Source organism: Poecilia reticulata, linkage group LG10 (assembly GCF_000633615.1).
Source record: "Poecilia reticulata strain Guanapo linkage group LG10, Guppy_female_1.0+MT, whole genome shotgun sequence".
NCBI lineage: Eukaryota > Metazoa > Chordata > Actinopteri > Cyprinodontiformes > Poeciliidae > Poecilia > Poecilia reticulata.
This window is the reverse complement of record NC_024340.1, coordinates 29,831,219-29,856,732: the sequence shown is the minus strand read 5'-3', so window position 1 is coordinate 29,856,732 and position 25,514 is coordinate 29,831,219. Positions and strand designations below refer to the sequence as shown.

The 25,514-nt window shown below is 38.8% G+C and overlaps 1 protein-coding gene across 1 annotated transcript in view; it reads left to right on the top strand.

The window, feature by feature from the left end:
- Positions 1-25,514, top strand: part of LOC103471850 (rap guanine nucleotide exchange factor 6-like) — a 63,908-nt gene that overhangs the window by 898 nt on the left and 37,496 nt on the right. The gene's annotated exons all lie outside the window — the stretch shown is intronic.

Sequence of the window (25,514 nt, the reverse complement as noted above, 5' to 3'; positions counted from 1 at the left end):
CGGGTAAACTTAACTTACAACAGGAGCTGCAACGACCGTGGGAATCCAACCCGCATGCATGCGTGTGCATCGTGGTTTTAGGTCGCTGCGGTGTGCAAGGCTTTGCACCCTCAAGTTCACCCCATGCGGTATGGTGGCCTCTAATGTTTTCGATGTTCCTCTGCCTCCATAAAGCTTCCCAGCATGCCACCAAATTCGGCACAAACCTGATTTATTTAATATAAATCAGATGCGGCAGGACAGTGAGCCACGAGGACCAGGAATAGGGACCGAAGCATCACAACACAATATGAAAACAGCAAGCAACGCGAGATTGTTCGATTTACACCATAAGACACGCATCCTTTCTTTGTTTACATACAAAACTTCACCAGGCTCTTAAAATTGGACTAAAAGTTTTTGCGTGCTGTGTACTCTACTGTGTATTTTTTGTGATGCACAGAAATGGAAGCATGTAATTTATTATTTACATTTCCATCGAAAAATATAGATATGCAAGCTACACTTGGGGATTATAGTGTATTTTACAGTCAGGCTGCAGAAAATGGCGAAAAGTATTTTTGCAATATCAGTGTGTGCAATATGTGTATTGCAAAAGACGGTTTGGAGTGCAATAATAATTGAATATATCCAGTCTTTTATTACAAAATTTTGTGGTACTATTGTCTTAATGATAAAAAGTATAATGAAAAAACTATTGATTGCTTCTTTTTTTAGGTTACTGTGTCTGGATGGCTCAGCCTTTATTGTGCGATAACTCTGTTCTTGAGAAACATTCCCATTTAAAATAGGCACTTACTTCAAGAAGTGTGCTTTGTACTGCACACAGTAACTGCATTCAATCATATTTTCAAAGTTTCTGATTTTATTGACGTTCTTGTGACGCAAAAGAAGCGGAGAAAATGGTAAAAATAAAATTTTAGATAATGTTGTGTTTTTTTTTAATTTGATTTAATTTGATCAAAGTTCTTATCATACGTTTTTCACTATAAATGATAAGTGATATGATAAATACCCATTCTTCATTCCCGGTGTTATGAACTTGCATTTTACATTGTGAAGTACAATTTAGTCTCACGGCAGCAGATGTCACAATGGACACTAATGACATTACGTAAAGTGCTAAATGACAGAGTGATGGAAGGAAGGAAGAAATGGGGATAAATCACAAGTGATAATGTCATTGCAAGATTTGCCAATATTATTGTTATTGCAAAATATTCTAATATAGTTCAGATCTGGAATAAAGCAATGTTTTGTTTTTCTGACACTCATTGCTCTTTACTCCTCTTCTCACATCTCTGTGTCTACGTTTGGATTCCCTCTCCTTGAAGCTCCTGAACTTGCAGATATTACGGGTATTGACTTTGATCCACCCGGGCACCCGTACATAAGCTTGCATTAATATTAATTTCTGATTTACCTGTTTTATAGGTCAAACATAAATTTATTCTAGCTGAAAAAATGACATCCGGTTGGCACAGACCTTTCGCGTAAGAGGTAATCAATACAATAACACTTAAACTGGGGGTTACCGATGGAGGCAAACCCTTTGCGTCTCTGTCGATAACAGTGTCATTGCTGGCTTGTTAACTGCCCCAGGTCGGTGGTATTTACAGCTTTTTTGCAAGCTGTAAATTAAGTGGATGAGAAATGCCAGCGTATTGGGGGAAAAGGAAATTGCTGCCGTTTAATGATGAAGCAACTGCAGAGAATATTTCCATTTACAGCCGATCAGTAGGGTTTGCATTCAGTCGGCTTGTTGAATAAAGACAAGAAACTCTGAGATTTGGTTAGAAATGCTGGAGTCAGCTGCATTGTATATATATATTTTAAGAATGTAACTTTTCTCTGGCAGCCAAGCTTTGAGGATTTTTCTCTGCATGCTGTGCCAGTTCAGTTTGAGAGGTTCTTTACCTGCCAAACCTGTGAAGGAGTTAAATCGTCAACATATGTTTGCTTGAAAATTCTGAGAAACACTTAAATCCAGGGTTTCTATGGAGTCTGGAAAAGTATAAAATTTGATTTAAAATATCTTTCTGGTTATACAAATATTTGTATAGTTATCCTTTTTATAAACAGCAGTATTCATCCAAACATTTGTCTGTTGAGTTATCCATTTGTCAATTCATATGTTTTCTGATTTTCAGTTTGTCCGTTTCTGTCCAGTTTCTGGTTTTTACCAAATTAGTATTTAAATGAGTTTCTGCAGTATAAGTTCATTATGTTGAGATTTAGGACTTATACTCTAAACAACCCACGTTGTGCAACGATGCAGAGAATATTTGCGGAAGCCTCTGAAGAAAGCAGAAAAAAAGGAAAATAAATCTGCAGGAAGGCAGCTCTCTGCATGCTTGTCATTTTGCATTTATGATCCACATAATTTTTCACCCTCAGAATAAAAGCCTCTGCCGAAAGCCAAGTTATTTCCAGCTGTATCTTTGTGTTATTGCAGATCACGCCATTCTGACACTATATTGGTGTTGAGTGTTTTTCATTCCTGTGTGTTATTCATGTGTGGAGTGGCTGCAGCGCCTCAAACGGGTTTATCCTAATGGTGCTGGCAGGACCTCTCTGTCAGGATTAGCCAACTGATGCAGGGATCTGTCTTTATCTGTGAAGACTCACCGCAGCGAGGCTTGACCCCGAGCCTCACGCTGGTGTCACATGGCAGGTTAAATAACTGACCACTTGACAGTTTATGTTCTCGCACTTTATCCGTTTTCTTTTTTGTGATTATAAGGTGGGATGTCGGATATTTTAGGCACAGAGGGAAGAACAGAAAAAGGAGGGTGACATAATTTTTTTGCAGAGCTCTGCTGCACGTTCTGCGTTACTCTGTCAGTTGTAATGCAAATTACGCAAACAGGACGTGATGGTTTTAGGTTTCATGGCTGCTTTGTGTCTATACTTACTGATGTGTTGCAGAGAAATTGAGACTTTTGGCTGTGAGAGATTTGAATAAAATCTGAAAGATGTGCAGCAGTTCTTAAAAGACTAGACCTGTGGTCAATTTCTGATGTACGGTTTTTAGAATGCTTCAGCTGGTCACTGCAGTTTCTGCAGATTCTGAGTTCTCTTTGAGATCTTCAATATAAAAAGGTATAAAAGTGACACTTTTAACTCAGCATTTTTGCCACAAGGGTCTCATTCCATGCAAGACTGTAAAACCGTGTGTATTTTTACTGGTCGTCTTAAACAAATAGAAGATAATTAGGGAGCTGACATTCTAAATTGGTTTGAGCATCAATTCCCTCATCAGCTCCGCAGCGACCTGGTAGTGAGTTTAGTTGGGGTTTGTCTGTGCACAGACTCAACTAAGGGTGTTTTCATACCTCATACTCTGGTTGACTCGGCTCCCATTCGGGACCAAAATTCAACATTTGTTCTATTTTCAGCTGCTGCAGTTCATTATCAAACTGCACTGTGTGAAATAAGGCAAACTGACTGAAAAACCTGTTCATTTTCTGTCTGCTCATTCAGACAACACATTCTTATGGAGATTTTAAACTTTTAAAATTACTGCACTTCATGTGCACTGGCAGCTGACGACCCGTCTGTTTGTCTTTAAGGTCAAAACCAGCAGTCTTTGTTTCAGAGACAATGAGATTTTCCACATGTGACCGACCGTTCAACACATACTGTTTTTCTTTGTGTTGCATTGTTTTACAGAGACTGAACACTGGTTTTATTATAAAGATAATTGTTTATTATTTCAATGCAACAGAAAGTCACAATTTTAGAGGGGGAGGGGATAAAGCATCATGCTTTTCCCTCAGCAGGGGGAGGACCGTAGATGTTCACAGCTTGGCTTTATTTATCAACGGGGACGTATCTGGATGCAAGAGCGGCATCTCTGCTCTTCTTCAGCCAGGTGGCAAAGCCAAAGGGCACAAACAACAAACCGCCCCCCGCTGCAGTGACCCTGGTTCACGGCCACAGAGCTGCAGGGACACGCCGCCTACTTTACATTGTTTCCACATACTCTGGGGAAAGAGCAGGAGATCAGCGGCGGCTCGCTGCGACCAAACTGGAAAAAAGAAGACAAGTTGGAAAGTTTCATCTAAGAAAATAGCAGCTTTTGACACTGAACTAAGGCATCATTAATGCAGCTAAGTTGCAATTTATTAATGAAATTCTAAGCATTTGGCTGATATTAAAGATATGAAAGTGAGCAACTATAGTTTCTATTTTTGGGTTTTCTTTACTTGTTGGGTTTGCGAAAAAAAATAAAATCCCCAATAACTTTAAAAATACCATAATTATGTAATCTGTAGTTATGTTTAATAAGAGGTAATGAACTCTTATTAAATAGGCCTGTACATGACGGAGGCGCTTCGCTGGTTGAGATGATTGATGGCAGCGTTGTTCCTCAGCATCCTGCTCTGTACAGTCAGGAAGAGGAAAAGCACCAGGATGTCTTGTGAACCTTTTACAGGAAGAGTGCCTCCAACGCTTTCGCTACAAAGCAGCGTTTCTGTTTTTTTATTTTTTTTATTTTAAGTTTCTTTTTTGTTTTGTGAGTTGCTTCCTATTTTTGTTCAGGTGTCATAATCATCTGAACATCTGTTTGAAAACCTTCCTGACTGAGTTTCTAGGGCAGGGCTCTTTAAGCCCGGTGGAAAAAAAAAAGAGTCCATTTTTCTTCCTGGCAACTAAAGACTTGTTAATTCTCCAAAAGTCTGATCCAACCGGTATATTTAGCTGCCACTTGCCTTGGCGTTTGTAGAGCTGAAGTGATGTCACATGTTATTTCTGAGTGGAAAGTTGAGAGCGTGTGCAGACTGAAGTAGTTACACACCGCCGAGTCTCAGTGACGTATTCCTCTGAGCCTAAATATGGGGGAAAGTTTCAGGAAGGGAAAAAACAAACATGAGTCATCAGGGATGCCCAAACAGAAAATGAGCAGAGCTTCAGACGAGCTTATTTCAAACAATATTTGTTCTGTAATTGCAGTAGGACTGGTTGCTGCTCAGGGGATTGACTCTTCAGGAAGCATCTAATGAATTAAACTAATACTGTCTGATAATTATTACATTATTCGTCATTTAAGTCTGCTTAAAAATAGGAATCTGCGATCCATAAATGATTTCCTTTGCTGAAACTCAAACGAATGTTTGTGCAGAGCTGGAGGGAAGCTAATAAGGAAAACGTAGATCAGTTGTAGATGCTGCAAACGGACCTGAACCCGCTGTAGTTTGACCTGTAGCTCATTTATTACAAGTCCTGCACAAAAACCAGCTAAAGTTCTGTTGGTTTTGTTGCAATGATAACATCTGATACTCTGTATTAATTTTTATATTTTTCACCTGGCTTGAACAAGCCAGTTGTTTTGCACAGATCAGATATTTTACATCCCATTTTCATAAATGTTTTAATTTTGATTTTTGAATACGTTGTCTTATCAATTGGGTTTTAACCGATTTCTAATCAAGAACTCAAAATTATAATGCACAAGTCTACTTTTTATTAAAATGTTTAAAGAAACCCATAGTCAATGGTCTATCTTGACACAAATGATGCTATAAAAATACAGCAAAATCTTTCAGATTTTGGAATCCAGGTATAAAACCCAAACGAAGGTATTTATTTTCTTTCTACAAGACCAATTCAAAATGAATGGGATTTTTTTTTTCTGTTTTAGGTTTTGTGGTGCTACTGTAGAAATATTAGCAAGAAATTTTGCCTTCACTTCCAAAACCTACATATGAAGACAGAGAGAGCAGTCAATGCTCCACATTTTTTTCCTCCTGAATTCTAGCAGTGCTACCAAAAGTGTGCTCTGCCTGACTGTAGTTTTGAAACATATCTGAGAAGATTAAGTTGATATTTCTCCTTGAGTCATGGTGACTTCACACTTGAGAGACTCTGTAGGATTATTGTTTTAACATGTGAATCCTTTTGCATAAAAAAATATAAAAATGTTCTCTCAATAACTTTGTTATTACAGTAAAAATTAGTTCCTTAGTTATAAGTTTCCAGTATATTCATCTTGCTGTTCTGTTAGTAATTCTTGACTCGTTTTAAGTCGGACATACAGTGTTTAAGGCGGATGCTTCCTCAGGAGGTCCATGTGGAGAGAAGTGTTTATGCTGCAGAAGAGTCTGATTTCCTTCAAATACTTCATGTTTCTTATATAACAATAGAGGGTCAGAGAAAGTTAATGCAACACACAGTCCAGTTCCCCCCATGTTGGCTGCTCTTAATGCTTTTTCTTTCTGCTCTCATGCAGCGGCTGCTTTGATCAGCCGGTTGCACCATTCTGTTGCAGCTCGCAGCTTGTGTGCAGGTGCCTGAAGCCCGACTGGTTTCCTCCATGATCCGTCTGTGGTCACATTGTTCCCGTGCTTTTTATCTGCCAGATAAGCTTCAGCCGTGGCTTCAGGGTCACTATGTACAGTGTAACCTGCAGAATCATACACTCTACTTAGAAATGTACGTTTTAGGTTCCCATGATAACATTCCTCTGGGTTTTTTTTTCTTGCACTAAACAAAACAGATCTGGAGAGTAAATTCTTCCAGCTTTCCCAGCAGGAGGATACGGCCGTCAGTCCGCTGAGTGACCACAGCATTTACATAACCTAACCCCTGATCTTTTGCCTTGGATTTTTATTAACAACCACAAGAAAAGATCACTTAAACACCAGTTTTTTATGCTGTTCTAGTATTTAAAGGGGACCAATTCACATTTTTCAGGTTTTTTGTACTTCTATTTGGGTTTCTACTGCTTCCATAAACAGCCACAGTGCTGAAGAGAACCACCCAGCCTTTTTTTTGGTAATAAATCCGGTGTCTGGAAAATGAGCGGTTTCAAAAACCTCCCGAATGTAACGTTACAAATCAACAACTTGGCAACCCTAGCAAAGCCCAGCCTGTTACCAAGCAACCACAGCCTAGCAAAGCCCATTACCTAGCAACCCAAGCTGAGCTCCAGCACGTTTGGTCAGCTGGTTTTACTGTTGTATGTGCTGTGTACAATGGCAAGTTTAGTTGTTAACTTACTATCCAGAAACCACGTGTTGCATTTTTGTTGGTTGTGCATGAGGCTCTACTTCTGCTTTTCAAAGATGTATGGTTTCATAACGACGCATCTGTTCACAGCTATTTTCTTGTGCGAGTGTAAATGTTGAGTTGGGGGCGTGGCCAACAGCAGCTTATTTAATTTTAAGTTACAGAGGCACTAAAACAGCTCATTCTGAAAGGAGAACTGAGCAAACTAAAATCTCATTATCTAATGATTTTGTACAAAAAATGTAATGAACTTCTTTTTGTATAACCCATAGATCTATCCTAACCTGTTTAGAAAACATATTGTTCACCTTTGTGCCTCTGAATCTGAAGTAGAACTCTGAATTTTATTTTTGAGCCACCTCTTGATCAGTAGTGGTGGTATTATTGTTCCTTGATTGAATTTATTGTTATCCTTGGTCCTAGACAGTACAGGCCCACTCTGCTGTGTAATCCACTGTGTAATCCTGCCTCACGGTGGACTGCTCAGACGTGACATGGATCAGATGGAGACCTGATTAATTTGCCCGATTACAGATCTCTTAAATCCAGTTACGCAGGTTCTACATGTAGCTAATACTTGTTTACACTATTTGGAAAAATGGTGCTTAATGGTATTTGGTTTGGCATGACAGGATCCAGGACAGTACTTATGGTGAGGATGTTTAAGTACACAACGCTTATCTAGAATCTGAATATACATTGGAAAATATATTTTCTTAAGATTTTAGAGAAACCGTGTTTAATGAATTCTCAAGCAAATTGTTCAGTAGGAAAAATTTAAAACTAACAAATTACTGAAGCGTTTTTGTTTTTTTTGGTAGATATTTTAACTATGTAAAAAGTAAACCAGAAAGGAGAGATGCACACCAGTCAGGCTGATTCTGATATTGAGAAAAATGATGCATAAGTGAGAAAAAAAATGTTTACTTTAAATGGTGAAAGTTATTTTTGATGCACTAGATGAAAAGAGGGAAAATTGTCCACTTCCTGTCTGTGGTCAACTGATTGATGCATCTTCACCACAAACGATTAACCAGCCTTTCATGCAGCCACATTTTATGCAGCTTGTATAAAAGCACTGGATTCTGTGTGCACATTTTTCAGAATTGTATTTTAGGTTGTGCATATCATTTATTGGTTTGCAAAGGTTTGTCACAGCTTAGTAGTAATTTAGTGAAAGAGGAGTGAGGCCAGGACGGACAGATTGGTGCAGCTCCTGCATGCATGTCTCTGCTCAGCTGCACAGCTCACAGCTGTCTGTGTGGGAAACACGGAAGACACCAGACACACAAAAAATTACCATTAAAAACAAAACATCTTCTGAAAGTTTTCTTCAGACTGAAAACTGTTAAAGCAGAATTGCAAGCTGGCGGCTGTTAGCCGACAATGGTTTTTAATGGGAAAGGGAACATAGTGATTTACATTAACTCAACCCAACAGTGAACAAGAAAAATAGAGACACAAAGAACATTTATTTATTCGTTCTTTAATTTATTTGGGACAAATACAGTTGGACGTGGAGGCAAATATTTCAAATATTCTTCCATATAACAATGTGTGAGTTCATATTTTCACTTCTGTGCTGAACTTTTAAAGAGAAATACATTTTACTTGCAACAAATAACTGGGTTTTAAAATTTCACAGACACCTAAAGAATTAAATCATAGTGCTTTTTATTTATAAAATGATGAGGAAAATATATAAACTCAGTGAGTTTTGCTTTGAACTTGAATTTTTATGTATGGATAAGGAATATTAATAAGTATTAAATAAAATATTATTTTTAAAGAGAGTTTTAGAGCTTAACAGAAAATAAATCCTGCAAATTTTACACAGGAGTACCAGAATGGCTGATCAGTACTTTGTCAAAACCTTCTGGTTGTTGCCGGTGTACCCTGGCATGAATACTTGAGTCCTTCTCTATACAGACCTATTTTAATAGTTCAAACATATCTAGTCCAAATATGTCTTGATAGGCATTAATATACAAAGTGGCAACCACTTCAGCCCCACAACATGTACAGTCTTCCTTATTGCTACTCTTGGGGTACAGACAATCAGTGGCAAGTAAAGTAAATGGCGCTGATTGTCTGTTTTAGGAAGCTAAAATCATACATTTCAACTTCCCAAGCTGCATTTTCTCTTGAATCTTTTAAATATGATGCATGGCCGTCCAACCAGTGTAAACAGCAGCACATGTTGAGAAAGGACAGGAAGTTTCTGACATGTAATGACAGATTAAAAGATGAAAAGGTTTTTGCAATAACTTGTGACTTGGTTCTGTGAAGCTGTGAAGATTCCAGTGATTAATGCGGCCTGTTGAGCCTCATGAGGCGCAGCGCTGCTCGTAGGCAGGTTTTTACTCGTCATGAGGCTCCATGAGAGCCGATTCATTCTTCTAGCAGCAGGAGCAACAGCAGCTGTCTGCTGAAGGAGGCTGCTCTGCACCAGCAGCTGTTGAGTTTGGCCTGCAGGAATATCTGGAGTGCTAGATGTTCGCTTTCCTCATTTATAAATCAGTGATCAGTGTCGTTCCACTTCCTGCATGTAGCAGAGCGAGCTGGTGTACCGTATCTGTACCGTTGAAATCTTATCTTGGTAATTGGCCCCGGAGGGTTTGTCTGACCCAAGGCTGGTCACGTTTCCCACCTCACAACATTTTCCCCCAGTTACCCACTGGAGGGGAAACGTTCATTCACTTCCAGGACCTGAACCTAATCCGATTCATGTTGGAATGCTTGACAGTTTCTTCCCACTTCCTGCTTTGGGGAAGAAGAGCCGTAATTATCCCAACGGCAACTCCAATTATCTTCCTAACATTTCTGAAAGTTGATCCCTAAAATGCAAGTCGGGAATTTTTTTTTTTTTTGGAGTCTTGATCCAGAAAACTTTGCACTGTAAGGATCTATTCTGGAACAGAACCTCATGAGATATTTACTGGAATGATGCAACATTAGCAGCCCAGAAAACATCCATTTGAGTCTGCTGACAGTGTGGTATGTGCACCATTCCAGCTGTAGTTTTTCTCTAAATGATGTCAGTTCATGTATTAGATGGTATTATCTTCTTGGCGCCTCAGAGCTTCTCCTTGGTTGACCTTTTATGATGCCAAATGTTTTCCCATGCTTCCCTCTGCTTTTCTACAAATCACCTTTGCTGTAATGAATATTTTGATCTCCTTATGCATCATTCAACCTTGATGCAGGAAAGACAAAGAATCAGAAATACAATTACATAATACTGCATTAACCTTGTGTAGAGCTAAAGCCTGGCAGCCTTCTTAAAGTGGCATTTGAGTAATTTGATTAGTAGACGTGGGATGGAAAAGTTGAGAGGGAAACGGTCTGAGCGATTCAACAGGACACTATCAGCTCAAATCAAAACCACACAGTCCTGTTTCTACAAGTCTGCTGGTTTAAAAAGAAAAAACCCTGAGGGAGGTGGAACCTTGACATAGTTGCATCATACATGCTAATCAGATGCTCTGCTGGGAATGAGTGGTTGTAATACTCACCATGACTGAGTCAAAACTCAGAGGAAAAAATAGAAAATGAGGCCAATAAGCAGAAGTGATTCTGATTTCATTTTAGATTCTCGATATAACAGTAGTTAAAAATAATATGCTTGGCATCCTGAATGTCTTAGTTCTCTCCCTGGTGGTAGTAACAACCTTTTCAGCAGGTCAATGTTCTTCTTAGGCCTTTAATGAGCCATCATATGATCCAGGTGCGTTAAACCAGGGAGAGAACTAAAACATGCAGGATGCTGGCCCTCGAGGACCGACTTTGAGGACCACTGTTTTAATCAATAAATAAATAAAATTGGCACATTCTGCAGATTTTTTCATTTAACCACTGTAACCAAGGGACACGAGCTGTGAATTAGCTAGTGCTATAAGCACTTGGATGCAAACAAGACACTGCTGTTCGGTTCAGTTTGTTTGTGTTGATGTGTGTCTGTCCCTATCAAATAAACTTAAATTAATTAATTTAATTCAATCAATCAAACAATCAAATTTTGTTTGTACAGCACATTTCAGAACAAATGTACAGGAAAATGTTTTTTTAAATTATTTTTTATCTTAGAGCAGTAATTAAGTAAAAACTGTTTAAAATAAACATACATTTTGCATTTGAATGTGGTGTTTTTTCTGCAATCTGCCTTTTTTCCAGTCTTTTACAGCTTACTATTAATCAATTTACTAAACTAGTTGTCAATTATTTCAAAAACTAATTTGTCACAATTAATCTGATTAGTCGTTTCAACCCTACGACACCAGAACATTTCTGATAATATCTACCACACTTGTATATTATTTTTATTCTGATACCCTAATTTGGAAATAGCAAATTGACTAAATCCACATAGTGGGGTTCTCTTGTAAAGCCACACTTATCAAGCCACAATCACAGCATTCAAACACAGTAGATCTTTAGACTACTTGAGGCTTAGTGCGTTGTCTAAGAGAACTTGACAATATTCTCTTTTTTGTCATCTTTTTGAGGCAGCCAGCTATAAAAACTCTTTTTTTGCTCTTTCTATTTATGTCTGTCACTGAGACTTTGATGCTTTGAGTTATTTTAGCATCTGTGCAGACAAAGCGATATCATTTGTCTCTGAGATTTTTCTATATTACAGGGCAGATCGGTCTGGAGTGGAAGTGGAAGGACAAGTGAAAATAATTATTAAAATAAATTGAAGTTATTTAAGTTTCATCAAATGTGCTTAGCTTCTCTGTATTTCTTGTCTGTTTTGGTTTTAGAGGATCAGAAAATGTGTGGTTGAGTGTTTTCATGTGAGCAGTTGACTTCACCACTCGCCTGTGACTGTGTTGTTGTTGGGATTAATAAAGACTGTATCAGGGTAATACTGCAGGAAAAGATGCATGCTACTCCTGCATGCGACCCCAGGTTGAGGGTATGGTACCGACCTGAGACTGTGATTATATTACAGCTGACTTCTGCTTGGCTAAAGCAATCAATGTCACACATATTATATTTTTGCTACTTTGGGAAAATCAGATTTAGTAAAACTGAACTTCTTGCAGCTTTACACATTTAGACTTAAACTGACTTTTGATTTGTTCCATGATTGTGTAACACTAAAATAAATAAAGACAAATTCCCCACAATACTTTTTGTGCAAAAAAAATCTAATAAAAAATGAGTAAATTATAATTTTTTTCAAGATGATGTTAGATGAAATGCATTAAAACCTACTTGTATGCATTTTTCTTTGTTTTCCTGCTGAACAGGTTTTCATCTTTTTGACCAGATGGAATTCTCAAATCACTATAATCAGTTCATTTTAACACCAAAAACAAACATATTGGTTGTTCATGATATGCTGTGCAAGCAGATTTTCTTTTATCATCTTGTGCTCTGTCCTTGTTCCTCCAAGATGCCATTCGTAGCATTTCCAGCTGTTACAATACATCTGCAGCAAAGAATTTCCTGCTGCGGAGAGCATATGTGAGCTATGAACACAGAGAAAGTTTCAACTGATTAGCCTTTACATCAGTTATCAACGCAACTTAAGCTAAAACATCGATGGTGGTAATAAACCTGCACACAGACAAACATTCATAAATATCAAGCCCAGCCATATGGAAGTAGATCTTCCAGTGAAACAAAAGGAAAGGGAAAAGTGAGGACTTAAGTCACCATGATTGTTTTGGGAAACATCCTCAGGACGTAGTCTGAAATCCCCATCCGTCTGGAGCAGGGGCCTATTTCAGGCGAGGCGAAGTGAAAGGCTTTGGGTGGGATCATGGGGCGACTCTGTAAACAGGAAACTTCCATTCAAGCCCTAATCAGCTTGGTTTAAATCAGTGTTACAGTGCGCACTGCGTGGTAAACAAAAGAACGCTACAGTCGTTTTGTGAGCTGTGCAACATTTATAAACTGAGGAGGGTTTCTAGTAGTGCTTTGAGTGGAAGAAAATAAGTGCAGTTACTCCCCATAATGTCACACAAATATGGGACAGAAACATGGGTGATATTTTTATAGATTTATCAATGGATCAGTTTTATTGCACAGAAATTTAAAAGAACAAAAGCATAAAGCCGCATATCCTGCAATTCCACATGAGCCAAATAGAAAGTGTTCAAGTTCAAAACGAAGCCATGAGAAGTCCAGTTTAAAGTTTCTGACAAAGGAGACAAAGCAAGCATTTAGAAGAAGATACTCTGGTCAGAACGTTTAGGCATACATGCCTCAGCCTTAACTCTTTATCCTCATGGTGAAACATGGTGGTGGCAGCATCATGTGGTGGGGATGGTTTTCTTCAGCAGCTGCAGAGAAACTGTCAGAGTTGATGGACAGGTGAGTTGAGCTAATTTAAGGAAAATCCTAGAAAAAGCTGATAATTTTACCCTTTGGAAAACTTGGCTAACGCTAACTGCCATAGGACCACCAGAAAAAAGGTTTTTAGGAAGTTATTACACCAAAATAAAACCATATTTAATTCTAATTTTAATGTCAAAAGATTATGAAACCACAAGTATTTGTATAAATGATAATTGGCATGCATCGTCTTCTGCAGAGGTGCTGGACATTCAATTTGCTGCAAGAGCCACTGAGTATTACCAAGCGATTTTATGTGTTCTCTTAAAGACTTTCACCAGTGTGTTTACAGAGTTGGGTGTGTATTTTTTTGTCCTGTGCTCTAAAATAGTCATAGTTTTGTGAGAACAAAACTAGAGAAACTCCTAAGCAAGCTGCAGTGTCCCTCCAGTGAGCGGGGAGTGTTTGTGGCCTTCAGGGTTTGAAATAAAAACTCTTGCATGAAAGCGGCTCCAGCAGGACGGAAAGCTTTCCCCGACTGTTCCCTAGCAACCAGCTGCAGGAGTGGCATTGTAATTCTGCAATTATTTCATGCAGCAGGCCATAGGACAAAGCAGTAGAGATGTAAAAGATTGATTATTGGATTCAATAAATATTTTAGATTCAGCGGGGGGAGTCTGAGGATTAATGCCTCTGTTCTTGAGGAAACACAGCTAATTGATGCTTCAACTGAACAGAATTGAATCCGAGCAGCGAGGAACCTGGGTTCTGTTCTCCCTTTGTGTTAAACTTTAGGATTTCATTAGCAGCTCTCCTCCAGGCTTTGGCTCCTTTTTGTGTCAAGTTAATTGGACAGCAGCAGAGGGAGGGAGGTGATGCGGGAGCCGAGCCTCTTGGGGTCCTTTTGGCCACCAAGCGAGCGATTAGCCCCGGGAAGATTAAAGCACATCTCCATCCCACTTCACCCACCCCTACCCTTTCTTCTTGTTTTTCCTTTGAGCTCTCATGAATCGATCTTTATATATGACGTTGCGTAACTTTGCGATTATTGCGGCACACCTCTTTGAGGGCTTTGTCTGAAAGAGATGGGGCGGGTTTCATTTGGCCGGACGTTTGGCGTTTTTCCCGGGAAAAGGACCCTCTAGGTTGAGGTTCAGTGATGGAACAAAGAGATTCCTTTGTGTCCAGTATTGCTGTGTGTCCGGCGTTGAATCCTCACTGAGCTGTTGTTGTAGTTAGAGATTCTAAAATAAGACAAGATTTTAATTAAGATCATTAACCCTAATTACGCAGAGACGATTACATTGTTTTGTTTTATTTATCATCATTTTATTATTATTGTTGTTCTTGTTATTGTATAATATAAATTGAGATGGTTTAAGTAACTAAACCCTCTCAATTTTGCCTGTATTCAACAAACAGTTGAAGTAAAACTTTGTCATGTGTTGAATGTAAGAACAGTTATTTAGTAAACTTGAAAATTGATCCCCATTTTTCTGATTATTCTGTAATTATTGGATAAAACTGGAATTTTCCTACATAGAATAAAAATACATAAATATTTGGACTTTGACGTATAAAGTGCATCTTAGAGCATAATAATCCTCCCAAATAATCTTTTTAACCAACTGTATTCACACATAAACCCCTGAGTATTCAAAATGCTAAATATGAGGAGAATAAATTGGAGAATTGCTGGGTGATGCTTTGTCATACTATTAATTTTTTACCATAAATATGACATAAACAATATTGTAATAAAGTTTTAGAAAGTATTTAGAAACTCATCAATCTTCTTTTCATACGTTGTGTGTTTGTGTAAGCACCGCACAAACACACAAAAACAAATACTGTTCTGAAAGTAAAAGGTATCTTTTATAAAAGAGGTTAACTTTAAACAAAAGTTATGTAAGTATTGTGTTTGTACTGGTAAACGGCACACAAGAATTGCATTCAATCATGTGTTCAAATATTGATAGTTGGTCATACTCTTGCTGGAAAATAACTCAAACTGCAAAAGTAATAAGCTCACTATATAGTCATTATTTGGATTTGTAAATGTGTAGTTAAATTGAAGTGCACCGTCAACTATTCATAGACATTTCTGGGTAAGACTCCAAATTATTCAAGGAAACAGTTTGAGAAGTTGAATTTTTTTATCCCAGCCCATTTGATGGTGAATCTGATACTTTGTGACCTTGTTTGGTTTGAAACTGTTGGTCTGTCAGAGCCAACCAGTGACTGACACACCCATACACACTCTGCAGACGTAGTTTGTATCCACCTGAGCCGGTTATGGTGTAGATACTATAAGGATCCATACAGAATCAGCATCGCAGCCATTCTTTTTCTGTGCACACCTTATCCAGCTTGTGGATACAAACTGCCAGCACTTACTGCTTGTTGTGGTGTCTACGGTCAGTTCTGTACAGAGGCTGGCTTTGAACAGGCTGCGGTCAGTAACCGTGGTAACGGAGTGTGCCAGCAGGCTGCTTGCTTGATGTGTTTTGTTGCTGCATGTCTGCATTAGTGACAACAAAGAGCCTCTGCTGGGACCCAGGAGGACCCCAACTGTGACCAAACATCCCCCACTTTGTTCCACGAGCTTCAGGTGTTTATAGATGGATTGTTCATTTTATGCTGCTTTAGCTCTTAGTAAGTACAACACAGCCCTGTAGGTATCTGATTTTCACTGGTGTTAATGTTTTATTTGCTACTTTCAGGAAAAACTTGGAATATGTTTCTTTGTTTTATATTGACTACGCTTCACTGAGTCAGCAGTGATAATTAAATAGCTGTAGCAGCCTGCTTGCTGCAGGGATAATGGTAACAACTTGCCAGACGGAGGCAGTAAAGTTTGTCCTTCATCGTAGATGAACTTATCTTGTTGTTACCTACAAGGACAGGAGTGGAGTATTTTGTCCTGGCAGTTTTTGCTGCAGCTTCAGAATATACATATAGAAGCTCTTGTACTGTTTCCCCTTTTATTCTGTTATGCTGATTAGTCTGTTATTTAACAAAATATTCTTTCAGGTTCTGGTTGTTCCATAAGTTTTGGACACAAGATGTTTGAACTTGTACCTGAACATTGTAGCTTTGAAGAATCGCTGTGAAATGTTCTACTCATCCCTTTTTTTCCACATTTTGTCACACTAAAAACACAAATAAATTTTTTTAGGACAAGATTGTTGTGATAAAGCTACAAAAACTTCTGCATAGTCCTCTCCGTCCGCCGCTGACGGGGTCATCAGGCGGGATCATAGTCTGAGTGTGTTCAAGTGACCGTATCAGCAGTTCTCTGTGATTGTAATTCAGTGTTTCTTCCAGTTCTCCTCTGGCAGTCAGTCCTCTCTCCTGGCAGAGCAAAAGACAGTGGCTGTCTTTTCAGACTTTGGAGGTAGATCAGTTTCACATGGAAGTGTTGAACAATCACCAATGTTCCAAAATTAAGGAAATCTGTGCACCCCTTGTGAAAATCTTTACATTTTCAGAGGATTTGCAATCACACCTACTACAATTTTTGTGTTTTCCCTTAAGCTGTTTGAAAATGTTCCCTTTTCAATGGGCACAAGGCTGTTTCCTTCCCTTTGCCCCATTAGCGAACATTAAATAGAAATCAGCTTATATTGAGATGAAATTACACACGGGTAGACTCCAAGATGAATCCATGCTGCACTTTAATATTTTATTTGTAAAAAAAATGTAAACAATTAAGCACTACTTTGTTTTTGTCTCATATAAAAACACATGAAGATGTTAAAGAAATCTGTGAAAATTGCAATGGATGTGAAGACTGAATATTTTAGGTGCTGCTGGTTCAGTAGAACAGTTTTGTTTTTAATTTACTGCACTTTAGACACATTTATTCATGTCCAGATCGCAGTGCTGATCAAAGCAAATGGATGGGAAAAGTCTGATCCCCTGTGGTCTGTTCAAATATGTTTCCTACCAAAACAGTTTGATCATTAAAGTACATCCACCTCTTATTATTATTTTTAAGACGAATTTTCCAGACTTTACCGACTCTCCTGCTCTCCACCATTCATCTCATTTGCATCCCACTGGAGACGGAGTTCATTATCGGTCTTGAGGGTTTTATCCTGGCGAGCAGCTCAAGTGGGCACCGCTAAGCTCATTCACATGCCTCCCTGGCTCCCGTTCCAACCAGTCGCCATGCCCACCGGCTGCTTGAGCTTGGTGGGGAGGAAACATCAGCTTCTGGCTGTGGCAGCATAGCTTTTCAGTTCACCAGACTGCCACATTAGCATTCTGATAGGTGTAATTTCCATCAATCTGTAGCAGAAGCTGAAGTGGACGCTGTCTGGAAGCAAAAGCAGAGCTCCGTCTCTGACTTGAACACATCTAAACAGGTGGCAGAGGAATGTAAGTGTGTGTCTATTGCCGCATTCAGCTTCCAGGCCTGGGAGAGAAAATGGTAAAGTCCACTCTGCTGTCTGAAACCGTTAACACCCGGTGATTAGTAAGACCGATAACTAGCTTTGAATTATTCCTGACAATTCCATATAGGTTTTAAAGTGTTGTAAAGTAAGAATATGATATGATAGTCCAAAAATGTTTGTCTTTTTGATCCCATGTTTAGGAAGTCGGCAAGAATGTTTCTTTTTTACAAATCAACACTGTAAAATTTTCTGAAATTAATTTGAAATTCTTTAAAATCCATAAAAACCAAAAAATCTCAGCTTATCCCAAAAATGTTTAATGTTTAATTCCACTTTAAAATTGTTAACTTCAAATATTAATATCTACATTAGTGATTTTAACCAGTGCATTTACATTACTTCACTATTTTTATCGACAAGCCCTCCACCTAAAATAGTACAACAGTTTCCGTGAAAACGGCACATAAAATGCAAAGATCTGAAAACATTATTTTTATTAGGGAAAGAAGAGTGTCAATGGTTGACAACATGAGTTCTGATTCATCATTATTATTATGCGTCATCAGATTTAAAGTAGACAGAAAAACATCTTGTATTCAAGGTCCTAAAGATAAAAAATGTCAATCCAGAATTTGTTTTTAAAATATGATCAGATTTTTTTTTCACTTTGAGTTAATATTTTAAAACTGTGGGTGTCTCATTCAGTATTACCGTATTTTCCGCACTATAAGGTTCACCTAAAAACCTTCAATTTCCTCAAAAGCCGACAGTGCGCCTTATGCTATATACTATATAAAGTACTCGGGGACCACTTCTTTATTATTACACATCCACATTTGCAGAGTACGGAACAAATCGCGTCCTGTATAGGTTCAATAACGGACGGGTGGCAACCCTAACTGTAGCGTCCATTTTATGCGCCTTATAATGCGGTGCGCCTTATATATGAAAAATGTTTTAAAATAGGCCATTCATTGAAGGTGCGCCTTATAATCCGGTGCACCTTATAGTGCGGAAAATACAGTAATTACATTTTACGAATTTTTACCCTTAAAAGGTCAGTATGTCAGTCCTTACAAATCTCCATGAAAATAGATTTGTTTTTAAACACACATACTTACAATTTCAGTAACAAGGCATCCTAAAAGTTTGAAAAGTTTCTGCATTCTTTGAAGGGGTGTAAAGTAGTCCCATCTGAAGGATAAACATTAACATAGTTAGCTGTCCAAACTGGAATCTAAATATAATTGAAGTTGTTAGTTTATGTTGAGATTAATGTGGAATTAGCATGCTTTTGGAATTAATCTATAAATAATGAATAAACTCAATTTTAGTTGCTGGTATTGTGTTCAGGCCAGTTTATTTGGTGAAAGCGGGTGCAGATAGCGACTGCTGCCACCATGTGACCTTGTTTTAGCATCCACCTGCTCGCTCACTCAGGCGAATGGATAAAAATACCGTGCAGATCCCACACTCTCTGTCAATATAGAGTCAAGGACAGCTGCCGGCCACCATGTTAACACACGGGAATGTACAAACAAAGGCGAGGGAATGCACACAGGCACACACTCCTGAGCACAAACAGAGGCTACGCAGCGGCACCCGGCAGAGCATCATACCGCCTCCCTGAGGTGCGTGATGGATGCTCTGCACATTTTGGAAGAAAATGCCGTCGCTGCGGTTTTGGCAGCTGTGAGGAGTGGAGGAGGTGGTCTTCCTCAGTCCCACTTGGCACACAGACGTGGTGTTTTGTTTTAGCTGAGTAGACAATGTGAAGCAATATATTGTCATTAGCGGATACTGCATCGTAGACAACATGACCTTCCAACCTTCAGCACTCGTCTGACTCCCAGTTGTCCGTTTACCTCGTTACTTTGCTCCAGGCTGTTTGTCTCCTCTCACTGCTGCTCCGTCCACCTCATTATTCACCAGCGTTCACCTCGGGTTGGTGCGCGGACTAAGATGGAGACTGATTCTTTATTAGATTTGAGACAAAGACAAGGCTGACATTTGATTTTATACAAAGCTGCATTAAGCCAAAGGTGAAGACTGGGAAGAGGACACTGCAGGATGTGTCAGCATTCCTGCTTGTTTCCAAAGAAAATCCTGTTATGTCTTTAAGGCTTAAAGGAAGTTAGATCTGGGTGACCTTGTCCTTTAACATCAGCCAAAAGACTTGTTTATGGACTGTAATAAAGCTCAAACATTAGGAAAAAAAAACTCAATACTTGGAATCACAAAATCTAAAAAATAATAAGCATATGCATGGATAAGATGCTTCCTGTTTGATAACTTTGGGTAAAACCTCAACATAATCCAGATGCTTTTTATTTAAAATACAGAGGCAAAAGATATCTCCAATGCTGTTACAAATAATAAAGGAAACTGATTATTATATCTATGACATCTATTTATTGTTTTTGATTGTAATACATAGACTCCAAAAAAATGAAAGAATATAGTTTTCAATTGTTCAATCCCCAAAATTAAACCTATATTTTATCAAAATTATTTCCAAATCTCTAAATTTGCCTCTCTTTTTTGTAAATTTGGGAAGGAGGGTAGTACCCCTCTTTCAGCCAGCTGACCAGTAGTGCACAGAAATGGGTAGAGCAGGTGCTGTAAAACCTTATGAAATGTGATGAAGAAATCATTGAGGTTTATATGGAAAAGCTTCAGCTATAACCATTAAATAAGTAGTGTCAATTCATAGAGGAATTTTGTATTGTAAGGCTGTTTGTTTTTTTAGGTGTTATAATTTGAAAAGGTATAGAATATTGCATTTCTTTGTTCTGTTTTATGATAATTTACATTAACAGCCCCAATTTTCTTGATCTTTGTGATCAGCCTTGAAACCGATCTTTTGCATGATCTTATCCTCCTCCACAAAGGTTTGAAAATCGGTCACTGGTCAATGGTTAGTTCGATGACTTGGTCCAATGCTAAGTCATCGAACTAACCATGACTTGGCAGACAGAATAAACTGTCACTACAGATGAAAGTGGTCAAATTAAACTCCGTAATATTACTTGACTGAGGTGGCTCTTGCCTGATTGGTCAGTGAAAATGTTTTGGCATGCCTTGCATTTGCGTAGCAGTCAATAGAGTACTGAGGAATTTGCCGGTGACATATGAGGAATGCAAGCTTCACTCCGGGCTGATACATAAGACGGACGCTGAGATGTCCCGGTAACTGGATCCAGGAATGCTGGTGGCTCTCTCAGCGAGGGCGGGGCACCAGAATAGAAAGGCTACAGAGTAATCCACAGGACCTTTAAACGCTGTGGATCACTGTATTATGTTGGAATAATTTATGAGCATTAACAGATTATAGGCATCATCTTTATGCCCATGTTTTTGTTAAAATAAAAAGTTCACTCTCTTCTTAAATGAGGTGTTTTAGCATAAATAATACACTCCTGTGGTATGTTGTTTGATTGCAACCCTGCTTTGGCCCTCAGTAAAGTTGAGAGAACAAGAGGATGGAGGAAAAGCTGACCTTGCAGTGACAAACGAGCAGTTGTTGTAAAACTGGGTCGTTCCTGTGCTCAAGCGGAGGCCGATTAATTTGTACTTTTTGTAGCTGTTTTCTCAAAGAGAACAACAGGAAATCCTCTCTGCAAAAGCAATGAGATTGGATTTGCCATTCCCACTTTGCCTCTCGGGACTGGAGGTTGGAAGAATGGTCAATGGTGGGACGTTTTAATGAGCTAATTTGAAGGAAAATGCAGTTTGTCTGCAGTTTGCCGTACATTAAAAACTCCTGCAGCCTGATGAGCCAGCCCAGTTTAATCCAGAGTTGCTTAATCTCAGGCACAATGCTGTCCTTTCTTTCGGAATATTTTGCCTACTGCCATCTTTTTCAGTTTTTCAGTCATCTTCTCAGAGCAAAGAGAAGCTTTTTTTTCTGTTCAATAGGAAAGAAAGAACACGTTTTCTGGTTCTTGAATTAGTTGTTTCACTCTGAGGACTGACGGCTTTTCAGAGTGAAAACTCTTTCAAACACCCTCCTCTCATTTGCTGGGTGGTGCTCTGGAGCTACTAATGATGTCGGTACCTTGTCTCCCCATCTGTCCTTTGTTTTATTGTCTATTATGAATAATTTAAGTAGAAATAAGACAGTTCTTGTGATTTTGGTCCATTGTTCCCCACAAGCTGTCTTTAAATCTTGAAGGTTGTGGTCGATTTCTATGCGCTCTTGATCTTCAGTTCTTTCCTAAGGTTATGACTTACTGAGCGCTTCTACTGACTCTTTTTTTGTTTCTTGAAATCAGCTGACAGTTTTCTTGGCTGAAAAATCCCCGCTGGTTTCATCTTCAAATTCTTACCAGGAATGTTTCTGTACATTTCTCCTGTCGACTCTTCCTTCAGCTAAGTGAACTCTACATACCACATGTTGAAAAACAGCCTGCCCATTATATTCCCACCTCTCTACTTCAAGCTATGTTTGATGTTTCTGTGGGGAATAATATTTAAAGAGTTACATTTTGGCTAGACGTTTTTTTCCTGAATTGAATTGTCTTGTCTAGACCTTTTCCAACAATCCTTAAACAAACTTCTCCATGCTTCTCTTCAGCAGTGGAGTATTGCGCATAGACATCTTTTTTGTCTTAATGGAACAAAAGACATCTGCTAATTCCAGGTCTTTCTGGTTCTAATTTATACTCAAATTTGGCAAGAAGCTGTATTTTAGGTTTTCAAGCTCCAAGCCTTACTCCTGAAAATAAACATTTGAAATGAGTCACTGTGATTAATCAGTGAGTTTCAGTTTTTCTTTACAACCCCCTCCCCTTTCTTCTTTTCTGCATTTTCTCAGTACCTATTCTCCAAGACATTCTATTTGTTTCACAAACTAGATTGAAACTATTTTTTATTTAGCTTTGTTTGTTGACCATTTCAGTTGTTATTGACATCTGGAGTAAATTTCATGTCATGTTTTAGCTTCTCACATTGAAAACTTTTCCTGCTGAATAAATAATAAAGAAAATAAACCAATGCAACTATAATCAATCAATTTTGCTTGACTTTGTTCCAACTAATATGTTACAGAAAGTCTGGAGGAGCTCATAAGAGAACTTGCATTTAGTGAATAAACGCAAACGGGCTGTTTGTCATGGAAATGTGATGATGAAAAATCTACACCATCATAGGAATCAATAAATAAAACAGCAGAGCTCACAGTAAGGCCACAACATAGCTTCTTTCTGCTCAGACCTGCTGCATTTCTCCATGACCAAAAGCCTGTCATAGACACACCACCAGACATGTGATAAATGTGTCTTTCTTTTATCAATCTGTAAGAAAGTGACTAGAGAATATGGGAATAGAGCTCTGCTCTAATAAAAACACTGACATGTTACAGGTCATCGTGAGTCAGAGGTTTTGCAGCCCAGTTGGCCAGAAACCAGGATGTGATTGTGGTCACCTGCCTTGCTGTGGGCTTTAATGCGGCCAGCTGGATGTTAATGTTATCAGTAAAGAAGACATGGTCGTTGATTCACTCTGCTTGGAGGCCCTGGGTGGCCAGTGGCGCGCTAACACACCAATCATGTCTGATTTTTATCGGTTGGCCATTAATTTGTCATGCAAACATGATGGCAAATTACAAACATAGAACCTGTACATGCAATTTGCTGACCCATTAAGTAATAGACTCCATGTGTATCTGCTGTTCTGCAAGTGGGTTCAAATATCAGAACTTAACTCGTATAAATAGCCTTTATATATATATTTTACATAAAAAAAAAAAACCAAGAAAACAAGTAGCTTTTCTTTCAGATTCAACATACAAATACTGTTTCCCTGCAGATCCGTCTGATACGATCCGAAATGTCCTTCACTTTCCTACCTGGGTCTTTAATCTCTCCCACAGAGTCCCATTGTCTCTGAAACGCTCCAGCCCCTTTCCCTTTGATGCTTGTCTGAAGCTGCTGATGGATGGACACAGAGCTCTGCTATCTGCTCTCAGCCAGAAGCCAAATGAATAAATGCATTGACCACTTGTGCTGCGGTGAAAAGGGGTCCGACCTGAGAAAATCCCACTATCTGGCACACAGACACCGCGGCGTTAGGCGATAAGCTGAGCTGCTGTTGGGCCTGACCCAGAGCTCTTAAATTAATGAATACAAATAGTGGCGTGACATTGACTGCTGCGTTAAGATTTAGGTTCCTCTGCTTTTTCGTTTTTTTATAATGTGACGGTAGAGCTAAAAAGGCATGTTTATTTGATTTAAACAATCAGCCAGTTGGTGTATTAAGGGTTTTTCTTTCTTTTGTCATGCCATACATTTTGCATGCTTTTTCTTTTTTCCTACATATTCTCTTCCTTTTTTGATTTTCTCTTTTTTTCTTTTCAGATTTTTTGTAACAATAACAATTAATATCTATTAGTAGGAGAATACTTTATATTAATTTGTCCAGGAGCCTCAGCCTGTCTCAAATTATGACTCAATTGACCCAAATGGGAATGATGGGAAGAACCAAAATGGAAGGGAAAAAGTAGTAATGAAAGATTTAGGAAGTATTACAATTAAATAAAACATTTTAAGGTTTGATCAGTTTCATGACAGCTTTATTATTTACTAACAAACTACAAAAAACATGAACTGATGTGCTACGGTTTTGATAACATTAAGAAAAAATGGTTAGTTCATGCCAACATTAAGGAAGTAGTAAGGGACAAAAATGATCTAACAATGGCTATACTGTTAGTTGGTACCAGATACTTACCTTAAGGTTTTTTCCTCCTGTCTGACAAGAAGTCAAACTTAGCTTTTCTGTTTTGTTTCATGTTTCAGTTGCCTAGTAAGACTAAACTTACTGCTTCCTGATAAATCCACAATCACTTCCTTGACTTCCTGTTCTCTGCTGAGTGCTCTGCCACCCAATCGGCTGGCAGTAGGCCGGACACTACCTCTCCCACCTTGGGGGGGCCCAACATAAGGGCTGGGAAACTGAGGATGGCCTGCTCCCTGTGTTTGCGGGACCCACACAGGGCATACAAGGCCTGCCATTGTTTAATTCCTGTCCTGGAAAGGAAATGCCTTTACTTGTCTGGCTGCATTGCTCTCCTGTCATCTGCCTTTACAAAGGAAGGTGTAAGATTCGGTTGCATCAAGGAAATCACTGTTTGCAGAGGTCCGGTTGCCGGTGTGTCAGTGCTACGTCAGGACTGAAACCAGTTAAAAAAAACAAACCCTTTGGGGTTTTTCCTAGATCAGCGTCTGGGTATGTTTCTCCTCCTGTGGGGGCCACCTGTGTTCCTACAAGGATTAGTTTATCGGCAGAATGGAGAAGGATTAGATTGTTGTTACTGGTTTAGACTGGGACTTGCTTTTTTTCTCCATAACAGACAAAGAGCAGAAATGTAGCTGAAAGCAGCTTTCATCAGCCCAGCGCTCTTTCTTCTTCTTGATCTTGCTTTCAAACATTGAACATGGGCACCAGACTGCCTCCTCCACTGGTCCTAACTAAACGCTGAAAGAAATGTAGCTTTTAAAATAGCTGGAGCCTCTTAATTTTGAATAAACTTCTCAGAAAATTATTTTAATTTTTTTTCCCATACAACTTTCATCTTTTTGCTCCATGTAATTTCTGGTTCTGTTTGCCCCATATGCAGGAGGAGACGGGTATTAGAGACCGGAAAATGTAAGGTCAGGGGAGAGGAAAACATGGGGTCCTTTACGTTCTTTCCATAGAGTCAGTCTGAAATATTTGCGAGTGAAGCCACAATTGATGGTTTTGCATATTTCTCTGTGTGAGGCAGCGCCTCAGTGGTGCTGCTTTATTCAATGTGATGTCAATCTGGAGGCAGAAACA